Genomic DNA, 27,879 nt, shown 5'->3' on the forward strand with positions numbered 1-27,879 from the left:
ACTATTGTATTCTCAAGGTGACTAAATGGAAATGTGACTGCAGGAGGCCTATTTGAGTCATGCCAAGTACAGCATATTGTCTAGCCTTCTTTTCCCTGCTTATCTCCTGTGGGTGCTCAAGAAACAAAGTTTGGGGTTGAAGGATTAGCCTCAGCAGATCCACTTATTTGATTAGTGTCTTGCCTGCTCTGCTTTTACTCAGGTTCATTGATCAAGATGATTGCGTTCTCTGTCCTTTGCTGGGCCAGTCAGGCAGAGGAAAGGGATCATTTGTTGAGATGTGAGTCCTTAGGGCAGGTCTACATCTTTGAACACACACAGTCAACTAGCTAGTTCACTATGGTGTTGAGTAATAAAAATAATAAAACGAGTCAAATGGCCCCTCTGTTAGAAGGAAATTCCACTCTACTCTGATTCTCAGCCAGGAAAGTTGGACTTTGACATAGCTAGTGAACTATATTAGATGGTGGAATAGTCTCCCCAAAGAAGAGATAGATGATCCATAGCTTGGAGAATTTTAAAGTGAAAAGCACACAGCCTGACAAAGGAGAAAATAAGAAAAACTTGTGCTGTCTGAGGATAGCCAAACGTAAGTTTTCACTTGGCTTCTATTGTCTCTAATTTAATTCTGTTGCTTTTAAACTTTAAAGGGAAAACAATTTTGTATTTTTTTCAGGATTTGGAGGAAATATAACAGCTTTGATGACAGTACAGTAGAATCATATAGGAAATTGTGTGTATCTCGCACTGAAATATATTAGTCAAATTCTTATCAGGTTTAAATGTGTTGTTAAAATAAGGACTCAGTGCATTTGATAGAAAATACTGAAATATGAGAGGTATTTTCTCAATGGAAACTAAAGGCATATTCTGAGTCTGTGGAGACATGTCAGTGCCTAAGGCACTGAGTACACAAGAATTTTGTGGCAGAGATTTTATGGGAGTTCAGAGCATAACAAAACAAATAAGTCATTACTAATTCATTTTGGTTGTTACAAGTGAAAATTTGCATTTGATGGATCAGCTAATGAAATCAGTAAAAATTTAAATTAAGAAATACTGTATGCTAACAAGAATAATAATTAGTTCTAATTTATAAACTTTTCTTTCTCACATTTTTGTACTAAAATGTATCATCCTAAAAATATTCCTGAACCTGTAGCATTAACATCTCCTAGCAGACCTAATTTAAAATATCCTTAATATGTCTGCCTCAATCTTCTACTTTATACGGTAAAAAGTTATATATAATTAGAGCCACAAATGTATAATTCATGGTAATGTAATGAAGCTTATGTTTCACTATATAAATGCTTCCTTAGCACATTAATGGTATAAACAACAGTTCATATGGGATCTAGTTTGAAAGAAAGCAGTATTTTTGAGGTCTCTTTATTGCATATGAACAAATATATTTTAACTACAAATATTCCTTTGCCTATTAATTCCAGTAGGATTTCTACTCGATTACATCTTATTTAGCAAATAGTTTAGGATGAAATTGAACTGCATTTATCTTTTTTTTTTAATTGCTTCATGCATTCTGTTATTTAAAATGGATTCCCCCCCTCCTTGAATTCATTCACACTGGTCATATTTTATGTATGTGTGAACATATTTCTTCTCTAAGAACATGTTGCTCTTCAAAATTATGAATTTAACTATTGTATATTTTAGTAATATAGCCTACCAATGATACAGAAAGTCTTTAGAGCTAATGATGTGCCTCAGAATCTGCCTGTTTTCAGTTAAGGTAATAGACTTTTGTATATGGGGCTTTTCTAATGTTTGTATATATTTTATATTTTCCCAATCTGTCACTATGTTTTCTGAGTTTCCTACTAATTCCCAAACCTCAGTTCCCTCCCTGCAAAGGAGAGCCTACTCTAGCCAACCTCTTTCTAAAAATGGATATGACAAGATACTTATTTTCTTTTAAGATTTTTCTTTTTTTCTATTATGCTTGAGAATTTAATTCACCTAGATTTTACTTAAAGTACTAAATGAGACATAGAGTTAAGGTTTTTTTTTTTTTAAAGAGCAATTTTAGGTTCCCAGCAAAACTGAGAGGAAGGTACAGAGATTTCCCATATACTCCCTGTTCCAACACATACATAGCCTCTTCTCCCACCATTATCAACACCTCCCACTGGAGTGGTACATTTGTTATAATTGATGAACCTGCATTGATGCATCATAATCATCCAAAGTCCATAGTTTAGATTAGTGTTCACTCTTGGTGTTGTACAATCTATTGGTTTGTAAAAACATATAATGGCATGCATCCACCTTTGTAGTACCATACAGAGTATTTTCGCTTCCCTAAAAAATCCTCCATACTCCAATTAGTCATCCTTCAGTTTTCCTTAACCCCTGGCAACCACTGGCCTTTTTACTGTCTCCATAGTTTTGCCTTCTTCAGAATATCATACAGTTGGGATCATACAGTATGTTGCCTTTTCAGATTGGCTTCTTTCATTTAGTATTATGCATTTAAGTTTCTTCCACATTATTTCATGGCTTGATAGCTCATTCATTTTTAGCACTGAGTAATATTCCATTGTCTGGATGTACCACAGTTTATTTATTCATTCACCTGTTACAGAAGATCTTAGTTCCTTCCACGTTTTGGCAATAAAGCTGCTATTAATATCCATGAACTGGTTTTTGTGTGGTCATGTTTTGAACTCCTTTAGGCAAATACCAAGGAGCACAGTGCTAGATTGTAAGGTCATAGTATGTTTAGTTTTGTAATAAACCATCTTCTGTCTTCCAAAATGACTGTACCATTTTTCATTTTCACTGGCGATGGGACTATTTTTAATATCCTCTTTGATGAAAAGCCTATAAGGTCTAGTTATCTATTTTTGTCACTTGTGATTTTGGCATCTTATATAAGAGGCCATTGCCTAATGCAACATGTTTTCTTCTAAGAGTATTATAGTTTGAGTTCTTATATTTAGGTCGGTGATCATTCTGATTTATGTATTCATGTATGTATGTACATGGTAGGAGATAGGGAATCAACCTCATTCTTTTGTGTGGATATCCTGTTGTCTCCATACTACTTTGTTGAAATAACTATTCCTTCTCCTTTTAATTGTCTTGACACTCTTGTCAAAAATTAATTGACCATGAAGAGTTTATTTCTGAACTATCAATTCTACCCTATTGATCTATATTCCAATTTGTATGCTAGTACCATGCTGTGTTGATACTATTGCTTTGTAGTAAGTTTTGAAATCAGAGAATGTGGGTCCTCCAATTGTATTCTTCTTTCGCATATTGTTTTGGCTATTCTGTATCCTTTGGTTTTTCACATGAACTCCAGCTTCATTTTACCAACTTTAAAAAAAAATTTTATTGGAGTATAGTTGTTTTACAATGTTGTGTTACTTTCTACTGTACAGCAAAGTGAATCAGCTATACATATACATATATCCCCTCTTTTTTGGATTTTCTTCCCATTTAGGTCACCACAGAGCACTGAGTAGAGTTCCCTGTGCTATAAAGTATAGGTTCTCATTAGTTATCTATTTTATACATAGTATTAATAGTGTATATATGTCAATCTTAATCTCCCAATTCATCCCACCCCCTCTTCCCCCTTGGTATCCATACATTTGTTCTCTATGTCTGTGTCTCTATCTCTCCTTTGTAAATAAGATTGTCTATACCAATTTTTTCAGATTCCACATATATGTGTTAATATATGGTATTTGTTTTTATTTCTGACTTACTTCACTCTGTATGACAGTCTCTAGGTCCATCCACACCTCTACAAATGATTCAATTTCGTTCCCATTTTACCAACTTCTGCAAAAAAAAAAAAAGGATGTGGGATTATGATGAGGAATGCGTTGAATCCATAGATCAATTTGAGTAGTGTATCCTTGTAACAATATTAAATCTTTCAATCCATGACCTTGGCTTAACATTGATTTAGTTCTTCTCTAATTTCATTCAAACATATTTTGTAATTTTTGTTGTATAAGTTGAAGGGAAACAAAATTTGCCATGACAAAATGTCTCTTTGGCATGTAGATTATTTCAAGCTAAAAGGAATCAAGGTCCAAAACATTCAGGAAGAAACTCTGACCTTCCCCCTAAGTACCTAAAACAATTTAGATAGAAGGTCTGTTCCCAAAATGCATCTATCACCAGAGATCTCTGCAAAGAATATGAGCTAGATGTGGTGGAGGTAACAGGGCTTAGAGACCAGAGTCCACTCTGTACCACATTGTCTATGCCTGATCCAACAAACATTTATTGACCAGACATTTGCTTGTCCATCTCCTTGTGAGTTGCCTTCCTTCTCTTTGAAGTCCCAAACCACTATTCCAACATCTTCTTTTGTCTTTAGCAGAAGATGGGATTTAAGATGATGGCTTCAGTCATTTTGGTGAGTTACTCAGGTTTCCTGGGTCTCTCCCATATATATATATATATATATATATATATGCTATTAAAATTTTGTTTGACTTTCTCCTATTAATCTGTCTCATGTCAATTTAATTCTTAGACCAGCCAGAAGAACCTAGAAGTATAAAGGAAAATTTCTTCCCCAACAGTGTCTTGCACCTCTTTTGTCAAGTTTATTAAGTATTGTTTTAATGTTTTTGATATTTATAATTGGAATTGTTGCCTTAATTTTATTTTCAGATTGTTTACTATTATTATACAGAAATATACTTTATTTTTGTAAATCAATCTTTTATCTTGCAATGTTACTGAACTGGTTTTATAAGTTCTAAGAGTTATTTTGTGGATTCCTTAGGACTTTCTATATATCAGATCATGTCATCTACAAATAAAGATAGTTTCACTTCTTTATTTACAACCTGGATGCCTTTAATTTCTTCTTTTTGCCTAATTATTCAGAATAGAACTTCCAGCAAAATGTTGAATATGGGTAGTAAGGATGGATATTATTGTTTTCCTGATTTGAGGAAAAAGCTTTCAGTCTTTCATCATTAACTATGATGTTAGCTGCAGGTTTTTGTAGATGGCCTTTTTCATTTTGAGCAAATTCCATTATATTTTTTGTTCATTGACTGTTTCTTGTCATGAAAAGTTATTGGACTTTGCCAAGTACATTTTCTGTGTTTATTGAGATGACCATATGAATTTTGCCCTCTATTCTGTTAATAATGATGTGTTCTATTCATTCATAAATTACAATTCTTGAGTGGCTTTTCCTTCTGACTCTCTGTGCTGGCTGGATTGTGCTATAGGCCAAGGTCCACTTTAAAGGTGGCTGATTCTAATTGTCACCTCTACAATCTTCACATGCAGTTCATGGTGTCTATACTTATGGCGATGTAATATTAGTAAATGTGCAAATTTGGCCTCAGGTTCAAACCATGGTCTCAAATTTTTGGTTACTTGTAATAAAGAGGGTATTTTTAGCTCTTGCTGACTTTTCTGTTTCTCTTTTGCTTAAAATTTGAGGAGAGAAAAATGTGACTAATTGGTAATTTTTTTAATGTTGTAAATTAGATATTTCCAATGGCTACTAAGAATCTAAGGTATAACCTTATTTCTTCCAGTTTCAGAAATAATTGCATTGACTTACCATTTGGGTCAGAGTTAAATATTGCCATAACTTAAATATAATCCTCAAATATGCCTACTTAAAATTGGCATTCAAGTAAGATTCATTGGACATAAATTTGATTAAGTTGAAGGATTGCTTATCCTGATCTAGCCAAAAATAAATCTTGAATTTATTCCAGGCATTTCTATGTTTTGAGAACAAACATCTTCTGTGTAAAATGATTTCTAGTAAAATCAAAGTTAAAATACTTTAACACAGAACCAGATATTAGCATGACACTATATTAAATGTAATCTTACTCCTATTAATTTTATAGTTTTTATTAAATAAACTTGTAGTAGTTTTAAGTTTCATAATACATTTATGCATAAGGTATGTTAAAGTGATATCCCATGTCTATAAATATTAGGTAGTAATCCAATTTGGAGTAAAACAATATGGAAGCTGTGAAAGATTTCTTTTTCTGATTATGCTAGTTTTTTACATTAGTCAAATTTGGGAATTTTTACTGTGAATAATCTAGACTGCTTGCATGTCCCTGGGCTGGTCTGACTCCCTAGTTAATGTATTTTACTATCTCTGTTATATCTTTCTGACTCACTGCCTGGTGAATTCCTAGCCCTCCTTTTGGATACAACACAAAAGCAACAGTCATTGTCCAGCTTCCCATTAATTTTTACCATTAGCCAGCTGTGCATGCCCCTACGTGTTTAGGTGTACACACACACAAACACACACATAACACACACACACACCCCTTTGCTTTCTACTCTGTGTTCCTCGTGTATGTTTTAACTTCTATATCACTTTGCTGTCTTATTTATTCTGTTAACTTCCTTCCACTCTTATGTTAAAATTTCTTTGAGAACAGGAACTACATCTCACTCTGCCCTATGTCTTCCCTTTCCAGCTTTCTAATTAGCTCAGAGTACCTTTCCTTGATTCTGAGTTGAACTGAGTAAACACACAACCTGTATTATCCAATTTTAAAATGAAGTAATGTAGAATAGCCTTCTGAGTTTATGCTTTTCATATGTTAAGAAATGTTTAGAAATTCCTTTTTTAAAAATATATGAAAGTCATATGCCTTTTTAGGACACTAACACATTTTTTTTAAATACTCAGGTTTCTAATAAGGAGTTAATGCCTTTTTATGTTAGAAAATGCAATGAAAAATAAATATGTATTTAAATTCTTTATACTATGCATTTTAATTTTGGAATGGTTTGCTATTAATACCCATTGTAATAACAGTAAATTCAATTCTTATTCTATAGATCACTTAGTGATTCCAGTTTTCTCATTGCAATTCAGTTTATTTCCCAAGTGACAGAACACTATTTTAAAGTAAATTACTATTCCCACTAATAAAGCCAAGTCTATTCACACAATAATGTAACCAATAAATACATATTGATCTCCTATTATGTTTCAGGCAATAATTTGACTACCAGATACAAAAATTAAAGATTTATTTTTGTGCCTCAGAAAGAAAAGAAAAATAAATACCTGAAATACAGGATTATGGTGTACAAGAACCTGTCCAGGGAGCAAGACCCATAGCTGAGTCCTGGCATGGCCTGAGAAAGGAGGATTTTGTTGTTGTTTTGGTTTGGTTTCTGTTTGTTTTAACCTGAATTAGGCTGAAGGATATGAAAGAATTAAGTAAATCATACTAAATGAAGTAAGCCAGACAAGAGAAAGACAAATATATTATATCGCTTATATGTGGAATCTAAAAGAAAAGGAAAAAAATACACAAATGAACTTATTTCCAAAACAGAAAGAGACACACAGACACAGAAAACAAACTTATGCTTACCAAAGGGGAAAGGTGGGTAGGGGGAGGGATAAATTAGGAGGCTGGGATTAACATGTATACACGACTATGTATAAAATAGATAACCAACAAGGACCTACTACTGTATAGCACAGGGAACTATACTGAAGGTAAAATAATCTGAAAATGAATATATATATATATACATATATATATATACATATATATATATAAAACTGAATGATTGCGCTGTACACCTGAAATTTATACAATATTGTAAATCAAGTATACTTCAATAAAAAATTTAAAAAAAAAAGATCCGTGAGGAAGAACATTGAAGACAGAAGAGAGAAAAATACAAAGAAGCTGAAGGGAGAGAGAGAATGGTGTGTTGGAAGAACTGTTAAGTATTCAATATTTCCCAGTCCATAGCTGAGCTGTAAGATACTCTTGGTGAGAAAGCAGATACTGACAAAGGAGAGTTAGTACAGTAGGTTTAATAATGCCTCCCCCCAAAATATCCATGCCCTAGTCCTTGGAACCTATGAATGTTACCATCCATGGGCAAAAAAGTCTTTGCACGTGTGATTAAGTTATTAAGCTTTAGATGGGAAGACTTTACTAGATTATCTGGGCGTTCCCTAAATGTAATCACATATATCCTCATAAGAGGGAGGCAGAGGGAAATATGACACACACATTGAAAGGAGAAGGCAGTGTGGCCACCAAGGCAGAGACTGAAGTGATACAGCCACAAGCCAAAGAATGACAGTAGCTACCAGAAGCTGGAAGAGGCAAGGAGTGTGTTCTACAGTGCTTCTGGTGGCAGCACAGCCCTGCCATCACTTTGATTTCAGCCAGGTGGTACTGATTTTGGATTTCTGGCTCCCAGAACTGTAATAAATGTCTGTTATTTTAGGCCGTGAAGTTTGTGCTAATTTGCTACAGCAGCCCCAGGAAATAAATAGTTCATAAGGGCCAGTTCAGGAGGGTGGGAGCCTGCATGGTAAGCTAAGTAATTTGTGCTCTGATTGATGAAGACATTTTTTAAAATAAGAAATTCATAATCATAAAAATTGAATATGTAATGAAAAATACATCTTCAGTTCCAATGCAAGTGTATAATCTTACCATGTATGCCTTTTTTAAAAATAAGGGTTTTCTTTTATGTTGATCATTCTGTCTACATGTATATATATATATATAAATTATTTTTTATGTCTGGATGCTTTGTTTCACCAAAAAGGCTATGAATCTTAAAATTATTAAGTCATTTTTCCTTTTGACAATGTTATTGAATCTACCCATATGCCATAGGAAAATGTACAAACACATAAAATACTGCACACAAATGTATAGGCCTTACAAAACCTGCTGAAACAAAACCATCTACTCCGTGGCAAGTCATAGGTACTTTGGATAGGACATATATTAAAACCATCGATTCCCCTTAAAACTTGCAAATCAACTATTTACCCTTTTCAGCATTTACTTTCTAATTCTTAGCAAGAGTGAACAAAGAGCAAGGAGAGAACTAGCATACTGTATCATTTGCTGATAATAAGTTAAAGTGAAAAGCAATTTGGTTTTACTCCCTCTCTGTGTAACCAGCAGCATGACTTTGGAGAAGTTACTTTAAGGTTTTCTGTTTCAAATTCCCATTTATACATTTCTGCAGCTACATAAGGTATTTCTGTAAGGCCTGTTCCAGTTGTTCTATTCCTCTATTTTTCTGACTACCATGTTCTACTTCTCTATGCTAGACAAGTAAGACCAGATAATAATTTTAGAACAATTTAATTATTCAGGAAATGTTGACAAGGTGCAATGCAAAGTTAGAGAAGCCAAGAAAGAAGTGAATTGTGAAACAGTTGGCAATGCTGTCCTTTCCTATCAGTTCTGAGAAGACTGTTAGATTTTGACATGTAAACTTGCTTCCTAAGAGCATATAGGCCTTCTGGATCGTGCTATATACTATTTGATTCTTGCTAATCAGGCAGATGCCTAATTCCACCTTAGGGTGTATTAGTTATTGAAAGTCTGTTTCATGGGCACAGTCTATACCACTGTGACAACGGTCAGTGCATCTTGAAAATAATCCCTCTTGAAAATAGAAATAAATGTACAAACATATCTGGCTGAAATGTGCACAGTCTTCAATACTATCTATCAGTCTATTTAATTAAAATAGCTCAGGAAATCAGTAACCTACAAATGGTATATCTGGAAATTCAAAAGAAAATGGCCTGCATTTAATATTGATTACATGTCTGCATTCAATATTGATTACATGTCTGCATTCTCACATTTTCCTATATGTTAGGATTACCTAACTATGAAGGATGAACTAGAAACTGTAGATTACATTGACTATGTTTGTTCTGCACAGTGCTTAGCACACGGCAGTGGATAACAAGACACTTAGCATATGTTTTGATCAGATCTGATGACTCTGAAATATCCTTGTTTTTCTTCACATCATTTCATCTATAACAAAGCTAAAATTGCAATGGTCTTTATGAGTCTGTAATATTTATTTTGAAAGAGAATATTTCTATACCAAGAATAAAGATTTTAATATGGTTGTAAACTCAGTACACTTCATTAAATCTTATATTCCTCATGTAAACACTGGTGTTACTTAGTCTGTGGCAATCAACTACAGCACAATTTTACAATTATTTATAGAATTAAATAATTTTGCCATTATGCATATGATACTGTTCATATTTCATTTATGTATGCATATAAATATTCTAGGGAATTATATACATATCTGCTTAAAATAAAACTTATTAGTAAAACTTCTATATTGCCTAACATTTCAATAAACTGTGCCAAAATTTATAAATCAAATTAATATAACATGCATATTATTTCTAAATATTAATGATGTAAGTTCCTATTTTAATAAGTTTTCATACTTTATACAAATTTAATTTTGTAAACCAGTTAATATCCTAATTGCACTAGCCAACATGATATCTAAGTAATAATATAGCTAGTTCATGCAGTAAGCAGTAATCACCTGCCATTAATCATTTTGAGTGTCATTTTTATAAATCCAAATTTTCACTTTTGGAGTGAGTACTTTCAAACATACAACTACATAGCTATAATCAAATTATGAAATCATCGTAAAAATGAATTTAATCATTAGATAAAATGGGTGGAGTCAAAATTCTGTGCCTCCCATTTTAAAGATAGTATTCTTTAGTATTAACATTATTACTTCACCCATTTGACAGATTGCAAATCCAGGTAAAGAGAAGTAATGTAATTTGCCCACCACATAAAGGAAACATTCTGATTCAACCATCACCAGCAATGCTGAAGACTCCAGTTGCTGGGATTCATTTCAATTTTCCTATGTCAGATAAGAATGCTTATTTCTGACCTCCCTTATTTACAGAACAAATGAACAATGTAGGAAGCAAATAAAAGAGACTTATTGTAACAGACATATACATATATGAATCAAGATGTCTGATACAAGTATATCCCGAAGCACTTAAAAGTTCGATCAAAATAATTTACTCAAGGGTATTGGCAATTCTGATTCTGTGGATAAGAATGGACGGCTTACACTGTAGACACCAATCGCCCCTTTGAACCAAGCGAGGATATAAATCAGCAAGCAAAGTTTTCAAAGCTTATTCCAAACAGAACTTTACACCCAACAAAGCTGTAACAAGCAAGAACATTACATGGATCAGCCTACTGTGCTTCAAGCAGAGGAGGTAGCTTTGTTCATCCATGTCTTTTGCCAGAGCTGAACACATAGGCTATTAAAAATGACAGTGTTATATAGGTAAGAAGGACACATCATCTAGACATATGTGCATGCAAATATTTATGTAATTTCCAAACAATGATGATATAGATATTCATTATAAATAATTACAAATGAATCTAATTTGTTACATTGTTATTTAAACTTTTTAAATAAATGTGAATTTTATGAAAAAGAACAGAATGTAGAAGCTGGAATATTTCTCAAGGAAATAATATCCCATTTTTAGAATTTGGAAGCAATATTTCAAAGTAATAATTGACACTGACATAATGGCATTGCATGTATACATATAGCATGAATTTGAAGCCAGTTCACTCACTTAACACTTTCTCACAAGCATCCTAATAGAAATCATCTATTAAGTCATATGTATATATATATATGATGATTATTTAACAGACTGAAGATGCAGGAAAAAGGAATATGTGTCAGTTTGAGGTCTTATTAAACTTTGAGACAAAGTCTTTGGTTTTCAGACTAAAGTCATTTATAAGAAAGAGAAATTCACATATCAGAATTTGGTTTGGTGACAGTATAACATGGCATTGTCTTTAATACTGGATCACAAAAATGGATATCTGTTCTTATGTTTTACAACCCCATAATTCCCCTTTTTTAGAAAAATCTCTGCTTCACAAATATTTAAATTGATTCATTGTTTTTGACTATAGTCTCCCTACTGAAAACCATCAATTGAACTGCCAGATAAAAACTTATGTTAATTGAATTTGCCATATTTACAATTTTGATTACTAAAATAACATTACACTACATTTATCTTCAAGGGATACTGCATCAAAACAAATAAATAACAGAGTACGATGCAGATGTACTGTTAAAAGTTTCTAAATATAAAATGATGCTGATGATTTATTAAATTATGAATCACAATTTGAAATGATGGACCACAAAAATAGTTATTTTAATTTTTGCAGATACTATTTGGAACTTTAATATATGAGAGATAATCCTCATTCAGAGTGTTGACTTCTACTGGAATGTTTGTGAGAGAATGTTAGATGAACTGGCTTCAAATTTGTTCTATATGTATACATGCAATGCTATTCACCTAATAGCATTCAATTACTTTGAAATATTTCTTCCAAATTCTAAAAGTGAGCTATTGTTGCCTTCAGAAATATTCAGTCTCCAACATTGTTCTTTTTCATAAAATTCACATTTATTTTAAATGTTTAAATAATGTAACAAATTAGATAAATTTGTAATTGTTTAAAATGAATTGATCAGCTTAAAGTTGGAATGATGTAGTAATCAAACCATTCCATCTGACAGATAAAAGCAGAATTTTAATTCTAGCAATAAAGTTATCTGTGACCTTTTTTTAAGACATTTTTTACTCTCTCTGCAGCTCAGAAAACAAAATAATCACATTCTACTCAATGATATCTAAAACATCTAAAACATTTAAAATTTGACTTTGCCATTGTTTAAAATGTATTTACCAGAAGCACAAAAGTTTCACCCACTAGAATTGATTACACTAAACAATAAAAAGCTGCACTAAAGAGCTACATGGGTTGAGGTCAATTTTTCAAGTAAAATTGGCTCTTGGTCTTTCATAAACCTCTAAAGAATAGGAAATACAGGCTCATTTATGAGGAAAGATTTTCTCTACTTACCCAAATGTAAGCAGAGAAACTGCCCTTGAATGGCTTTGTTTATGCATTTTACTGAGTATTGAAATACTATTTTATGATACTCAGAAGCAGTACTACCTAAAGGTACAGAATTTTTTAGTTTATAGATTATACATGTGTGACCTTACTTTTATGAAGAGTGATATCATGTGCTTAATTTTCATTATCAGTGGTAGTAAAAAAGAGAACACCTTTTAAATAAAATTATATTTAAATATTTTCCTCATTCTGTGAATAAAACTTTTCTTCAGTTAAATTTAATAATAGAATTTATGCAAAAATGGGAAATATTTATAACATGGAGAAAAAATAGTACTTAGGTGAAAGCCAGCTGTTTGGTTTGACTATTGTGTGTGCCAGAAAAGCTAACTCTAAAGTAGATTAAAAACTTAAAGCATGGGCTTCCGTAGCGGCGCAGTGGTTGAGAGTCCGCCTGCCGATGCAGGGGACGCGGGTTCGTGCCCCGGTCCGGGAGGATCCCTCATGCCGCGGAGCGGCTGGGCCCGTGAGCCACGGCCGCTGAGCCTGCGCGTCCGGAGCCTGTGCTCTGCAACGGGAGAGGCCACGGCAGTGAGATGCCCGCGTACCGCAAAAAAAAAAAACTTAAAGCATAATGTTAAACAATTTAATCTAGTTGATTGAAATATCTTCAGGAAGTCATGGTAGCATATAGGCCTTTAAAGTTATTTCTTAGCAAGATTCAAAGAGCATAAAGCACAAAGTAAAATTAATAAGTTTGACCACATTAAAATAAATAAATTCTCTAAGAATTTAAACGAAGTTTAAAGACAAGCCACACATTGTGGAAAAAAAGGTATATACAATCCATATAACTGAATGATGTCTGTAAGGAACTCTTAAAAATTATAAGCTATAAAAAAGATGCAGAATTTCTCTAATCATCAGGTAAATGTGAATTTAAAATAATTTGATGAAATTGTTCACTCAATATTTTTGCAAACATTTAAAAATCTGAAAATAGTTTTAATTTTACTGGAGTTTTTTAAAAAATCTATTTTACAAGGCAATGATTTAATTTTGCTTATATTCAACTGTATACCCACTTATGCAGACATTTATTGATAATCGCCATTTTGATTTTAATTAGTAATTACACCTCTGTCGTATCCCTTGGTCTCGCTCACTCATACACACACAAGCACACACATGCATGTACACATGCACAGACATGCACTTACACACAGAGAAATATCTTTTCAGATTTTCTAATCCATTGGTACATTGTTGCTATTCTCTCAACTCTACCACTTGTCCATTTTGTACTACATTTTTTGGGGGGGGAATTTTTTATTCTCACAGGACCAGCTTTATAATCTTCAAAATTTTTCAAAATGTTATGCTTATGAAAGAATAGTATAACCAAATTGTTAAGATTTGTGAACGATCTTACAGGAAATGTGACGAAAACTGCATGGACAGTGTTTCAGCATTTGTCTCGTTATCTGCAGCCTCACTAAGCTATAATTTAGCTACCTCAAAAATAAATAAAATCACATCAATAACAGAGTCCCCTTTAGCAATTAAGCTAATTCCCTTTATTTCTTTACTACAAAATCTTTGAAAGAGAAGTCCATAAATATTTTTTTTCTGTTCTATTTCTCTCTGGAACCACTCCAATAATCTGGTTGTACAAAGAAGTCGATTGAATGATATCTTATCAAAGGTAACAATCACCTGGAAATTATTATGTCTCATGATTAATTCTTACTTTTTGTATAGTTTCACCTATGAGCAGTATTTGTTATAGTTGATCACTCTTCGCTTCCTGAAACCGTATGTTTTTTCTAAAAGTTTCCAGGACATCATACTCTTTTTCTACCCCACTGTTTACCTCTTCCCAGTTTCCTTTGTTAGATTCTCCTCATATCAGTGCCCTCAAAATACTAAGGTATCTTAGAGCACACTTTTAGGATGTCTCCTTTTGTCTATCTTATCCAATCTCAAGGCTTTAAACACCATCCATAAGTTAACATTCTTCACTTTATATTTCTTCTAAATTCTTCCCTTGAACTCCAGACTCATCTATCAAAGAGCCTACTAGAATCTGTATTTGAATGTCTAATAAGCATCTCAGCTTAAATCTCTTTAATTCCTGATACAATGACCCCTGTGCCCAGAGAGATTCTCCTTCAATTTCATTCAACTCAAAAAATGGCAAATTCATATTTCTAGTTGTACAGATCTAGTCTATTTCTCTTCATCCCCATTGCAAATAATAACACTGAAAAGTTTATTTTTATGGTCAGTTGGTTTGTGTCAGATAGCAGAAGATACCAATCTTTGAATCAGTGGAGGTCAGGAAATCTGATTATATTTTTTATATTTGTTTTTCTTGAAGATTCTCATATCTCCAGGCATCTGGAACACTAATGATTTGTTTAATATTTTCCCAATTATTTAAAATAACCAATGCTTTTTATCTTGCACTTTGCATTCATTTTTGTTGGTCTTTTTCCCTGATGTTGTAAATTAAAAAAAAAAATCTCCTTATAAAAGGAAAGTACTTAGCCTTTTATAATGTTCTTTTGTAACCTGTGGAAGCCATTTTTAAACATATGGAGATTATTGGACATGGACATTTGTCATTTGTGTGCACTACAGAAATATAAAATATAAACAAGTGAATACTGATACCGGATTAATCACAAAGAGCTCTAATTGTTCTTTATAATACTTGTATAGTGAACATAAATAAAAGTTGAAATGGGAATGGAGATAGAATGGGAAGGGATGATTTCTGGCTTGTCTGTAGCTTTATGCCTCCTTTAAATACTGGTGTGAGTTCTAAGAAATAAAGTTTCTCCTTGCTCTTAAGAAAATATTAGGGAATTTTCATAAAATGTACACAAAGGAGTCAAGTCCGTATCAAAGAAAATCTTCATATGTTGACCAAAGGTGATAATGTACATTAAAGTTAACCCTAACGCAACCCACAATAACTCTGGACATGTATTAAGAGAACATCACATAATGAAGTAGGGAAAACCCATCTATAAACTCCTGTAAGATTGTCTTGGTTGTTTGAAAGTTTAGTATTTCCCTCTATCGTGTGAATACAAAATATTTCCAGATAAACACATTGGTTATATCTTTGCTTATTTCTTGAAAAAAAAAAAAGGAATTTAGATTATAAAGTCTCTGAAACTTAAAAGACCTTCTATTTGCTTACAGAGATTAAAAAGCATTTAAGTAAATCTAAATAAAGGAATTCAACAATTTCCTACAATACATAAATTTAGCTCTAAATGCTATAAACAAGCTATCCCTTTAAAAAGTTTCAGACATTTACCTGAGCTGTAACCTTGAAAACAAATTTTTAAAAGGTTAGCAACGAGATAAAATCACTGTAATTCATAAAATAAGAAGCAAAGAAAGTCAGGTTAATAGCAAGCTGGCAAGGAGGTGAGGAAACATAACGTGATTCTAATATGTTTATGCTACATCTGAAGAGTTTAAAGCTATATACTAATTTGCATATAAATACAAATCACATAATAAGTTCAGGAAATATTTCTAATCAAGGCAAATCTCTGAGCAACTTTAATTTTTAATAATTTTTGTTTAAAAACACTTTTCTCTCTGATTTTATCACAGTATAAAAATTAAATGATTGAAGTCTGGGTCTACTTCTGCCCTCTGTTACAATGATCTATTTTTTTTTTTATTCTTATGCAAGTACCTCCCTGTCTTGATTATTGTAACTTTATAATCAGGTACTGGTGCTCCAACTTTGTTCTTTTTCAAGATTGCATTGGATAATCTACATCTTTCTCATTTCTGTATAAATTTTATAATTTGTCCATCATTTTCTACAACAAAGCCAACTAGAATCACAATACAGTTCCATTCAATCTGTAGAACAATTTTGGAGAACTGTCAACTTAACAATTTAGTCTTATATTCATAAACATGTTTATTTCCTTTTTTATTTAGGTCTTTTAAATTTTTGCTTAGCAAAATTTTATAGATTTTAGTATACCATTTATATATCTTCTGTTGAATTTATTATTTTTTACATTTTCATGTTGTGGATAAACAAAATTAAGTGACACTCAGCAAACACCTTTTGGCGAAACTATTAAATATCTGCCAGGTTAATAATAGCCAGTATATGCTCCACTGCATTCCCTGGACGGGGCTCAGCACAGTCCTTACACTATATGTATTTTTACTGCAGGCCTCAAGCTATCACCATTCTCACCCTCTGACACTCTGCGAGCTCTTTTGCTGGTGGGTCATGCCCCTCTCCCAGGAATAACCTTGCTTTGCTTATGCCTGAGTGAAAAATAAACATGTAACATTTTTATAAATGCTTCTTTGATGTGGTGTGTTTTGACATCCAGTACCTTATAAAGGGGAGGAGGTCGTGCTGTAAGCCACAGTCCCAGCAAAGAGCTGGGTGATACTGTAACCTACATTATTGTAAATAAAATTATTCTTTTAAATTTCATTTTCCATTTGTTTGTCAAGTGTATATAAAAAATGGAATTAACTTTTGTATGGTACACCTTAACTTTGCTAAATCACATAATGTTCTAGTTGTTTCGTAGGTCTCCTAGGATTTTCTCTGTAAAGAATCATGTCTCGTGGGAAGACGGTTTTATTTCCTTCTTTCCAAATTTTCAGAATAAGCAGTCTTTCAGATTGGTTTCTTTCATTTAGTAATACGCATTTAAGGAGTGTGTACGTTATTTCATGGCTTAATAGCTCATTTCCTTTCAGCCTGAAAAATATTTTATTGTCTGGATATATCATAGTTTATTCAGTTTATCTATTCAATAACTGAAGGACATGTAGTAGAATTTTTATTATTCATATACATATATTTTGGGTTTTTTTTTAACATCTTTATAGGAGTATAATTGCTTTACAATGTTGTGTTAGTTTCTGCTGTATAACAAAGTGAATCAACTTTGTATATATATATATGTATATATATATACACATATATACACATATATCTATATCTATATATATATACATATATATACACATATATCCCCATATCCTCTCAATTTGCCTCTCCCCCCAGCCAATGCCACCTCTCTAAGTGGGCACAGAGCACCGAACTGAGCTCCCTGTGTTATGCAGCTGTTTCCCACTAGCTATCTATTTTACATTTGGTAGTATATATATGTTCATGCCACTCTCTCATTTCGTCCCAGCTTACCGTTCCCACTCCCCGTGTCCTCAACTCCATTTATCATGTCTGCGTCTTTATTCCTGTCCTGCCCCTAGGTTCATCAGAACGTTTTTTCTTTTTAGATTTCATATATATGGTTAGCATACAGTATTTGTTTTTCTCTTTCTGACTTACTTCACTCTGAATGACAGACTCTAAGTCCACCCACCTCACTACAAATAACTCAATTTCGATTCTTTTTATGGCTGAATAATATTCCATTGTATATATGTGCCACATCTTCTTTATCCATTCATCTATTGATGGACACTTAGGTTGCTTCCATGTCCTGGCTATTGTAAGTAGAGCTGCAATGAACATTGTGGGACAAGACTCTTTTTGAATTATGGTTTTCTCAGGGTATATGCCCAGTAGTGAGATTGCTGGGTCATAGTTCTATTTTTAGTTTTTTGAGGAACCTCCATACTGTTCTCCATAGTGGCTGTATCAATTTACATTCCCACCAGCAGTGCAAGAGTGTTCCCTTTTCACCACACCCTCTCCAGCATTTATTGTTTATAAACTTTTTGATGATGGCCATTCTAACTGGTGTGAGGTGATACCTTTTTGTGGTTTTGATTTGCATTTCTCTAATGATTAGTGATGTTGAGCATCCTTTCATGTGTTTGTTGGCAATCTGTATATCTTCTTGGGAAATGTCTATTTAGGTCTTCTGCCCATTTTTGCATTTTTTTTTTGATATTGAGCTGCATGAGCTGCTTGTATATTTTGGAGATTAATCCTTTGTCAGTTGCTTCATTTGCAAATATTTCCTCCCATTCTGAGGGTTGTCTGTCTTGTTTATGGTTTACTTTGCTATGCAAAAGATTTTAAGTTTCATTAGGTTCCATTTGATCATTTTTGTATTTATTTTCATTTCTCTAGGAGATGGGTCAAAAAGGATATTGCTGTGATTTATGTCACAGCATAGGCAGAGTGTGCTGCCTATGTTTTCCACTAAGAGTTTTATAGTGGCTGGCCTTACATTTATGCCTTTAATACATTTTGAGTTTATTTTTGTGTATGGTGTTAGGAAGTGTAATTTCATTCTTTCTGTTGCTGTCCAGTTTTCCAGCACCATTTATTGAAGAGGCTGTCTTTTTCTCCACTGTATATTCTTGCTTCCTTTATCAAAGATAAGGAACCATATGTGTATGGGTTTATCTCTGGGCTTTCTATCCTCTTCTGCTGACCTATTATTTCTATTTTTGTGTCAATACCATATTGTCTGGATTACTGTAGCTTGGTAGTATAGTCTGAAGTCAGGGAGTCTGATTCCTCCAGCTCCTTGTTTCTTTCTCAGGATTGGCTTGGCTATTCGGGGTGTTTTGTGTTTCCACACAAATTGTAAAATTTTTTGTCCTAGTTCTGTGAAAAATGCCATTGGTAATTTGATAGAGATTGCATTGAATCTGTAGATTGCTTTGGGTAGTATAGTCATTTTCACAATGTTGATTCTTCCAATCCAAGAACATGGTATATCTCTCCATCTATTTGTATCACTTTTAATTTCTTTCACCAGTGTCTTATAGTTCTCTGCATAGAGGTCTTTTGTCTCCTTAGGTAGGTTTATTCCTAGGTATTTTATTCTTTTTGTTGCAATGGTAAATGGGAGTGTTCCCTTAATTTCACTTTCAGATTTTTCATCATTAGTGTATAGGAATGCAAGAGATTTCTGTGCATTAATTTTGTATCCTGCTACTTTACCAGATTCATTGATTAGCTCTAGTAGTTTTCTGGTAGCATCTTTAGGATTATCTATGTATAGTATCATGTCATCTGCAAATAGTGACAGTTTTACTTCTTCTTTTCCAATTTGAATTCCTTTTATTTCTTTTTCTCCTCTGATTGCTGTGGCTAAAACTTCCAAAACTATGTTGAATAATAGCAGTGAGAGTGTGAAACCTTGTCTTGTTCCTGATCTTAGAGGAAATGCTTTCAGTTTTTCACCACTGAGAACGATGTTGACTGTGGGTTTGTCATACACAGCCTTTATTATGTTAAGGTAGGTTCCCTCTATGACTACTTTCTGGAGGGCCTTTATCATAAATGGGTTCTGAATTTTGTCAAAAGATTTTTCTGCATCTATTGAGATTATCAAATGGGTTTTATCCTTCATTTTGTTAATATGGTGTCTCACGTTGATTGATTTGTGTATATTGAAGAATCCTTGCATCCTGGAATAAATCCCACTTGATCATGATGTATGATTCTTTTGATGTGTTGTTGGATTCTGTTTGCTAGTATTTTGTTAAAGATTTTTGCATCTATATTCATCAGTGACATTGACCTGTAGTTTTTTTTTTGTGACATCTTTGGTTTTGGTATCAGGATGATGGTGGCCTCGTAGAATGAGTTAGGGAGTGTTCCTCCCTCTGCTATATTTTGGAAGACTTTGAGAAGTATAGGTGTTAGCTCTTCTCTAAATGTTTGATAGAGTTCACCTGTGAAGCCAGCTGGACCTGGACTTTTGTTTTTTGGAAGACTTTTAATCACAGTTTCAATTTCAGTGCTTGTGACTGGTCTGTTCATAATTTCTATTTCTTCCTGTTTCAGTCTTGGAAGGTGGTGCTTTTCTAAGAATTTGTCCATTTCTTCCAGGTTGTCCATTTTATTGGCATATAGTTGCTTGTAGTAAACTCTCATGATCCTTTGTATTTCTGCAGTGTCAGTCATTACTTCTTTTTCATTTCTAATTCTATTTATTGATTTGAGTCTTCTCCCTTTTTTCTTGGTGAGTCTAATGGTTTATCAATTTGATTTATCTTCTCAAAGAACAAGCTTTTAGTTTTATTGATCTTTGCTATTGTTTCCTTCCTTTCTTTTTCATTTATTTCTGATCTGATCTTTATGATTTCTCTCCTTCTGCTAACTTTGGGATTTGTTTGTTCTTCTTTCTCTAATTGCTTTAGGTGTAAGTTTAGGTTATTTGAGATGTTGCTTGTTTCTTGAGGTAGGATGATATTGCTATAAAATTCCCTCTTAGAACTGATTTTGCTGCTTTCCATAGGTTTTGGGTCATCGTGTTTTCATTGTCATTTGTTTCCAGTTATTTTTTGATTTCCTCTTTGATTTCTTCAGTGATCTCTTGGTTATTTAGTAGTGTACTATTTAGTCTCCATATGTTGTAATTTTTACAATTTTTTTTCCTGCTAGTTGATATCTAGTCTCATAGCTTTGTGGTCAGATAAGATACTTGATAAGATTTCAATTTTCTTAAATTTACCAAGGCTTGATTTGTGAACCAAGATATGATCTATCCTTGAGAATGTTCCATGAGCACTTGAGAAGAAAGTGTATTCTGTAGTTTTTGGATGGAATGTCCTATAAATATCAATTCAGTCCATCTTGTTTAATGTATCATTTAAAGCATGTGTTTCCTTATTTTTTTTTCGTTTTGGATGATCTGTCCACTGGTGAAAGTGGGGTGTTAAAGTTTCCTACTATTATTGTGTTATGTCGATCTCCCCTTTTATGGCTGTTAGCATTTGCCTTATTTATTGAGGTGCTCCTATGTTGGGTGCATAAATATTTACAGTTGTTATATCTTCTTCTTGGATTGATCCCTTAATCATTAATGTAGTGTCCTTCTTTGTCTCTTGTAACATTCTTTGTTTTAAAGTCGACTTTGTCTGATATGAGAATTGCTACTCCAATTTTATTTTGATTTCCATTTGCATGGAATATCTTTTTCCATCTCCTCACTTTCAGTCTGTATGTGTCCCTAGGTCCGAATTTGGTCTCTTGTAGAGAGCATATATATGTGTCTTGTTTTTGTATCCATTCAGCAAGCCTGTTTCTTTTGGGTGGAGCCTTTAATCTATTTACATTTAAGGTAATTATCAATATGCATGTTCCTATTACCATTTTCTTAATTGTTTTGGGTTTGTTTTTGTATGTCTTTTCCTTGTCTTGTGTTTCCTGCCTAGTGAAGTTCCTTTAGCATTTGTTGTAAAGCTGGTTGGGTGGTGCTGAATTCTCTTAACTTTTGCTTGTCTGTATAGGTTTTAATTTCTCTGTTTAATCTGACTGAGATCCTTGATGGGTTGAGTAACCTTGGTTGTAGATTTTTCCCTTTCATTACTTTAAGTATGTCCTGCCACTCCCATCTGGCTTGCAGAGTTTCTGCTGAAAGATCAGCTGCTAACTTTTTGGAGATTCCCTTGTATGTCATTTGTTGTTATTCTCTTGCTTTTTTCACTCTTTTTTATTTGTATTTAATTTTTGACAGTTTGATTAATATGTGTCTTGGCGTATTTCTCCTTGGATTTATCCTGTATGGGACTCTCTGTGCTTCCTGGACTTGATTAACTATTTCCTTTCCCATATTAGGGAAGTTTTCAACTATAATCTCTTCAAATATTTTCTCAGTCCCTTTCTTTTTCTCCTCTTCTTCTGGGACCCCTATAATTCAAATGTTGGTGCATTTATTGTTGTCCCAGAGGTCTCTGAGACTGTCCTCAATTCTTTTCATTCTTTTTTCTTTATTCTGCTCTGTGTAGTTATTTTCACTATTTTATCTTCCAGGTCACTTATCTGTTCTTCTGCCTCAGTTATTCTGCTATTGATTCCTTCTAGAGAATTTTTAATTTCATTTATTGTGTTGTTCATCATTGTTTGTTTGCTCTTTATTTCTTATAGGTCCTTGTTAAACATTTCTTGTATTTTCTCCATCCTATTTCCAACATTTTGGATCATCTTTACTATCATTATTCTGAAATCTTTTCATGTAGACTGCCTATTTCTTTTTCATTTGTTTGCTCTGGTGGGTTTTTACCTTGTTCCTTCATCTTCTGCATATTTCTCTGTCTTCTTATTTTGTTTAACTTACTCAGTTTGGGGTCTCCTTTTTGCAGGCTGCAGGTTCATAGTTCCCGTTGTTTTTGGTGTCTGCCCCCTGTGCATGAGGTTGGTTCAGTGGCTTTTGTAGGGTTCCTGTTGGAGGGGACTGGTGCCTGTGTTCTGGTGAGGGGGCTGGATCTTGTCTTTCTGTTAAGCAGGGCCGCATCTAGTGGTGTGTTTTGGGGTGTCTGTGAACTTAGTATGACTTTAGGCAGCCTCTCTGCTAATGGCTGGAGTTGTGTTACTGTCTTGCTAGTTGTTTGGTATGGGGCGTCCAGCACTGGAGCTTGATGGCTGTTGGGCGGAGCAGGGTCTTAGTGCTGAGATGGAGATCTCTGGGAGAGCGCTCGCTGATTGTTATTACATGGAGCCAGGAGGTCTCTGGTGGCCCAATTTCCTTGACTCAGCTCTCCCACCTCAGAGGCTCAGGCCTGACACCCAGCCAGAGCACCAAGACCCTATAAGCCACACAGCTCAGAAGGAAAGGAAGAAAAAAAAAGGAAAAAAATAATAATAAAATATAACAATAAAAAATGAGAGCAACAAAACCCATAAACAAATCCACCAAGGATAACAAGCACTAAAAACTAAACTAAGATAAACATAAAAATCAGAGACAAATCAGTCGCAGACAGCAAACACCAAGTCTACATTTGCTCTCAAAGTCCACTGCCTCAATTTTTAGAATATTCGTTGTTTATTCAGGTATTCCACAGATGCAGTGTTCGTCAAGTTAATTGTGGGGATTTAATTCGCTGCTCCTGAGCCTGCACGGAGAAATTTCCCATTCTCTTCTTTGTTTGCACAGCTTCTGGGGTTCAGCTTTGGTTTTGGCCCTGCCTCTGTGTGTAGGTCATCCTCAGGCATCTGTTCCCCAGCCAGAAAAGAGGAGGTTAAAGCTGAGGCTGATTAGGGCCCTCCTGCTCACTCAGGTCAGGGAGACAGAGGGGTATGGTAGTCATAATTGGAATATGGGTGAGCCTGTGACAGCAGAGGCCAACATGACATTGCAATAGACTGAGGCATGCCGTGTGTTCTCCCAGGGAAGTCATCCCTGGATATTGGGCTCCTGGCAGTGGCATGCTGCATAGACTCCTGGGGGTGGGGTGCGGGTGGGTAGTGACCTGTGCTTGCTCACAGGAATCTTGGTGGCAGTGGCAGCAGCAACAGTGTTTCATTCCCATTTCTGGAGTCTGAGCTGAGAGCCGTGGCTCACATCCATCTCTGGAGCTCGCTTAGGTGGTGTTCTGCCTTCTGTGGGCTCATGGGGACGGAATCCCCCCTCCTCGCACACCCCGAAACAATGGTCTCTTGCCTCTTCGGCAGGTCCAGACTTTTTCCCAGACTCCCTCCGGGCTAGCTCTGGCACCCTAGCCCCCTTCAGGCTGTATTCATGAAACCGACCCCAGTCCTCTCCCTGGGATCTGACCTCCAAAGCCCGAGCCTCAGCTCCCAGCCCCCACCCATTCCAGCGGGTGAGCAGACAAGCCTCTTGGGCTGGTGAGTGCTGGTCAGCACCGATCCTCTGTGAGGGAATCTTTCTGCTTTGTCCTCCGCACCCCTGTGGCTGCGCTCTCCTCCGTGGCTCCGAAGCTTACCCCCTCTGCCACCCGCAGTTTCTGCCAGTGAAGGCGCTTCCTAGTGTGTAGAAACTTTTCCTCCTTCACAGCTTCCTCCCACTGGTGCAGGTCCTGTTCCTATTCTTTTGTCTTTTTTCTTTTGTTCTACCCAGGTACATGGGGATTTTCTTGCCTTTTGGAAAGTCTGAGGTCTCCCAGCATTCAGTAGGCGTTCTCTAGGAGTTATTCCACATGTAGACATATTTTTGATGTATTTGTGGGGAGGAAGGTGATCTCCACTTATTACTCCTCTGCCATCTTGAAGATCTCCCCATATATATTTTTAAAAACAGTCCCCATTTATCATGTTTCTAACTTACAGATCTGTCCTTAAAACTGAAGGACATTTCTGAATTGTGTAAATCTATTATTTTTAAAGAAATTGGACCTACTTAAAAATACTATGAAACCTAATGATACTATGGTTTTATTTACAATATTATTATTCTTTCAAAAGTAAAATGTCAAGGGCTTCCCTGGTGGCACAGTGGTTGAGAGTCCGCCACCGATGCAGGGGACACGAGTTCGTGCCCTGGTCTGGGAAGATCCCACATGCCGCGGAGTGGCTGGGCCCGTGAGTCATGGTTGCTGAGCCTGTGCATCCAGAGCCTGTGCTCTGCAATGGGAGAGGCCACAGCAGTGAGAGGCCCGCGTACCACACACACACAAAAAAAGTAAAATGTCAAAAGTAATGTTTTGAAATGATTTTCTTTTGAGAATAGCCAAATTCTAAGTGTGCAACTAAGCAATTATATAATGTCATGACATATAGTTGTATTTTATCATTGGCAGGTAATTTTTTCATATTTTTGGCTTTCTATAGAATCTTATATGACTGTTTTCCAAATATGAGTGAAATTAGAATCTTCTACAAGCTTACTTCAAAAACAATACTAAAAAGTTATGTCACTGTGTTCTCTTACATTTTAGATCTGCTGAGGGTAGAACATTTAATCTTCAGAAATAGCACTTGTTTTCACAAATGAGTATTACTGTATTTTGATTTATCTCTAATAAGAGTAAAAATTATAGACAAACATTTCATATATAGCTTGCTCACATGATATTATTACTAATATCAAAATTGTCTACAGAGACACTATTCTGAGACGTATACACAATAAAAAGTTTAGATTTCATCAGTAAAGCTTTGTTACAGCTACATAATACTATGCCAAGTTCATAGTTAACATTTTATTTTAGTTGTTTTGCACCTTGTTGATCTAGAAACTGATATTTCAGCATTCTAGAGCAGGGTTACTTTACAGTTTATAACACAATCTAATACTTATCACATTATATATCTACATCATTTCTATCTTTACAAAAACAGTGTTTATTACTGAATAGTAAAGCTTTTCGAGTGTAGAGAATATCATGAGATTTGCTGGATAAATTAACTGCCTTGCAAATGGCATAAGAAATGTCACATTTTATGAATCAGAGTTAACAAGATCTAAAAAATGGTATGCCACAATTTTCACAGTGCATTACAGGAATATTCTATCTGAGTATATTGCAGCCATTTATGATTAACTTTCAAAGCATCAGCAAAGAATCTTTCTCTAGCAAGTTTTAGAGGTGATTTCACCAAGATTACTCTAAATATTGTGAATATACAAGAGGTTTCTATATAATATGCATGAGTGAATACTGAGAAAATGTCAAGGAATGCATTTTGTCTGAAATATACCAATTTCTTAATTTTTATAACATTCTTATCTTTAGTTTCCCAATGAGGTATTTATTGTTCATATTTATTTTGAAAGGCAGTGACATTTGCCTGAAGTGCTTTAAATATATTTCTGTATATTGAAAATTTTATGCATCTTCAATATTCCTTCCATAAATGTGAGTCACATAAAATCTATTAGAATTCTGTTTATACAAATTAGCATTTTGAAGGAGGTTTTTACATTGTTTTTGATGATCTTATTCTTGAAAGACCATGTCTGAATGAAAAATGTATCATGCAATTTCACCATAAAATCATTTTTTCCTTTAGTTTTATTAATTTATTCAATTAAAGGAAATTAATAACAGGGACAAAACCTGTATTATATGAAAACAGTTATTCCCTACATGATAAAAGTTAGTTTATATTAGAACTTAAGAGTTCACATATAAAAATATGGGCCAGGGCTTCCCTGGTGGCGCAGTGGTTGAGAATCTGCCTGCTAATGCAGGGGACACGGGTTCAAGCCCTGGTCTGGGAGGACCCCACATGCCGCGGAGCAACTAGGCCCGTGAGCCACAACTACTGAGCCTGCGCGTCTGGAGCCTGTGCTCCGCAACAAGAGAGGCCACGATAGTCAGAGGCCCATGCACCGCGATGAAGAGTGGCCCCCGCTTGCCACAACTAGAGAAAGTCTTCACACAGAAATGAAGACATAACACAGCAAAAATAAATAAATTAATTAATAAACTCCTACACCCAACATCTTCTTAAAAAATATATATATAGGGCTTCCCTGGTGGCGCAGTGGTTGGGAGTCTGCCTGCCGATGCAGGGGACGCCGGTTCGTGCCCCGGTCCGGGAGGATCCCACGTGCCGCAGAGCGGCTGGGCCTGTGGGCCATGGCCGCTTGGGCTGCGCGTCCGGAGCCTGTGCTCCGTGGCAGGAGAGGCCACAGTGGTGGGAGGCCCGCGTACCACAAAGAACAAAATATATATATATATATATATATATATATATGCCATAACCCATAACCCATAATTATTTTTACAAAACCATCAATGTTTTTAGGAGAGAAAGAAGATAATAGAAATAAGAAAGCAGATAATAATATAAATTGATGTCAGAGGAGCTTAGGAAAGAGCATAATTTATATAGTTAATATATAACTTAGCTAATTAATTTGCTGTTTTGTCTCCCTGCACTGCTGTAGTTATAATGTATTCTAGATTATCGAGATCTTCATCCTCCATTCTTGCTGAAGATACAACAAGATAATAAAATCTGTGTATGCTTGGTAGCTAAGTTGTTAAAATGATAAAAGTGCTACAGTGATAAAAATGATAAAAGTTAAGGAAATAATTATGATTATTACAGAATCCCATGCACATGCAAAAGACTATGTTTATCTCTATATTTAAAAATCATGACCTGTTTCATTATATCATCTTAAAAAATCTCCTTAGAAATGGAAATGCATTGGCTCATTACTGAAGCTAAACAAAGCCCATATCTAATAAGCTAGTAAGTTAAAATAAGTCTTTATTCAAAATGGAAATCACTAAAGATTATTGCACTGTTTTTAGATGCTACCAGATAATGGTTATAAATGTTCACTAAGAAATTGTATACACTGATTAAATAATCTAGACTGTGAGGTGTCTATTCACAATTCCCTACATGAGTAATTTAGGGGGCATTGTGAATGCTGCGTTTAACAATCTGTAGTATTTGTTTTAAGACCTCTCC

Source organism: Delphinus delphis, chromosome 18 (assembly GCF_949987515.2).
Source record: "Delphinus delphis chromosome 18, mDelDel1.2, whole genome shotgun sequence".
In the NCBI taxonomy this organism is placed as follows: Eukaryota; Metazoa; Chordata; class Mammalia; order Artiodactyla; family Delphinidae; genus Delphinus; species Delphinus delphis.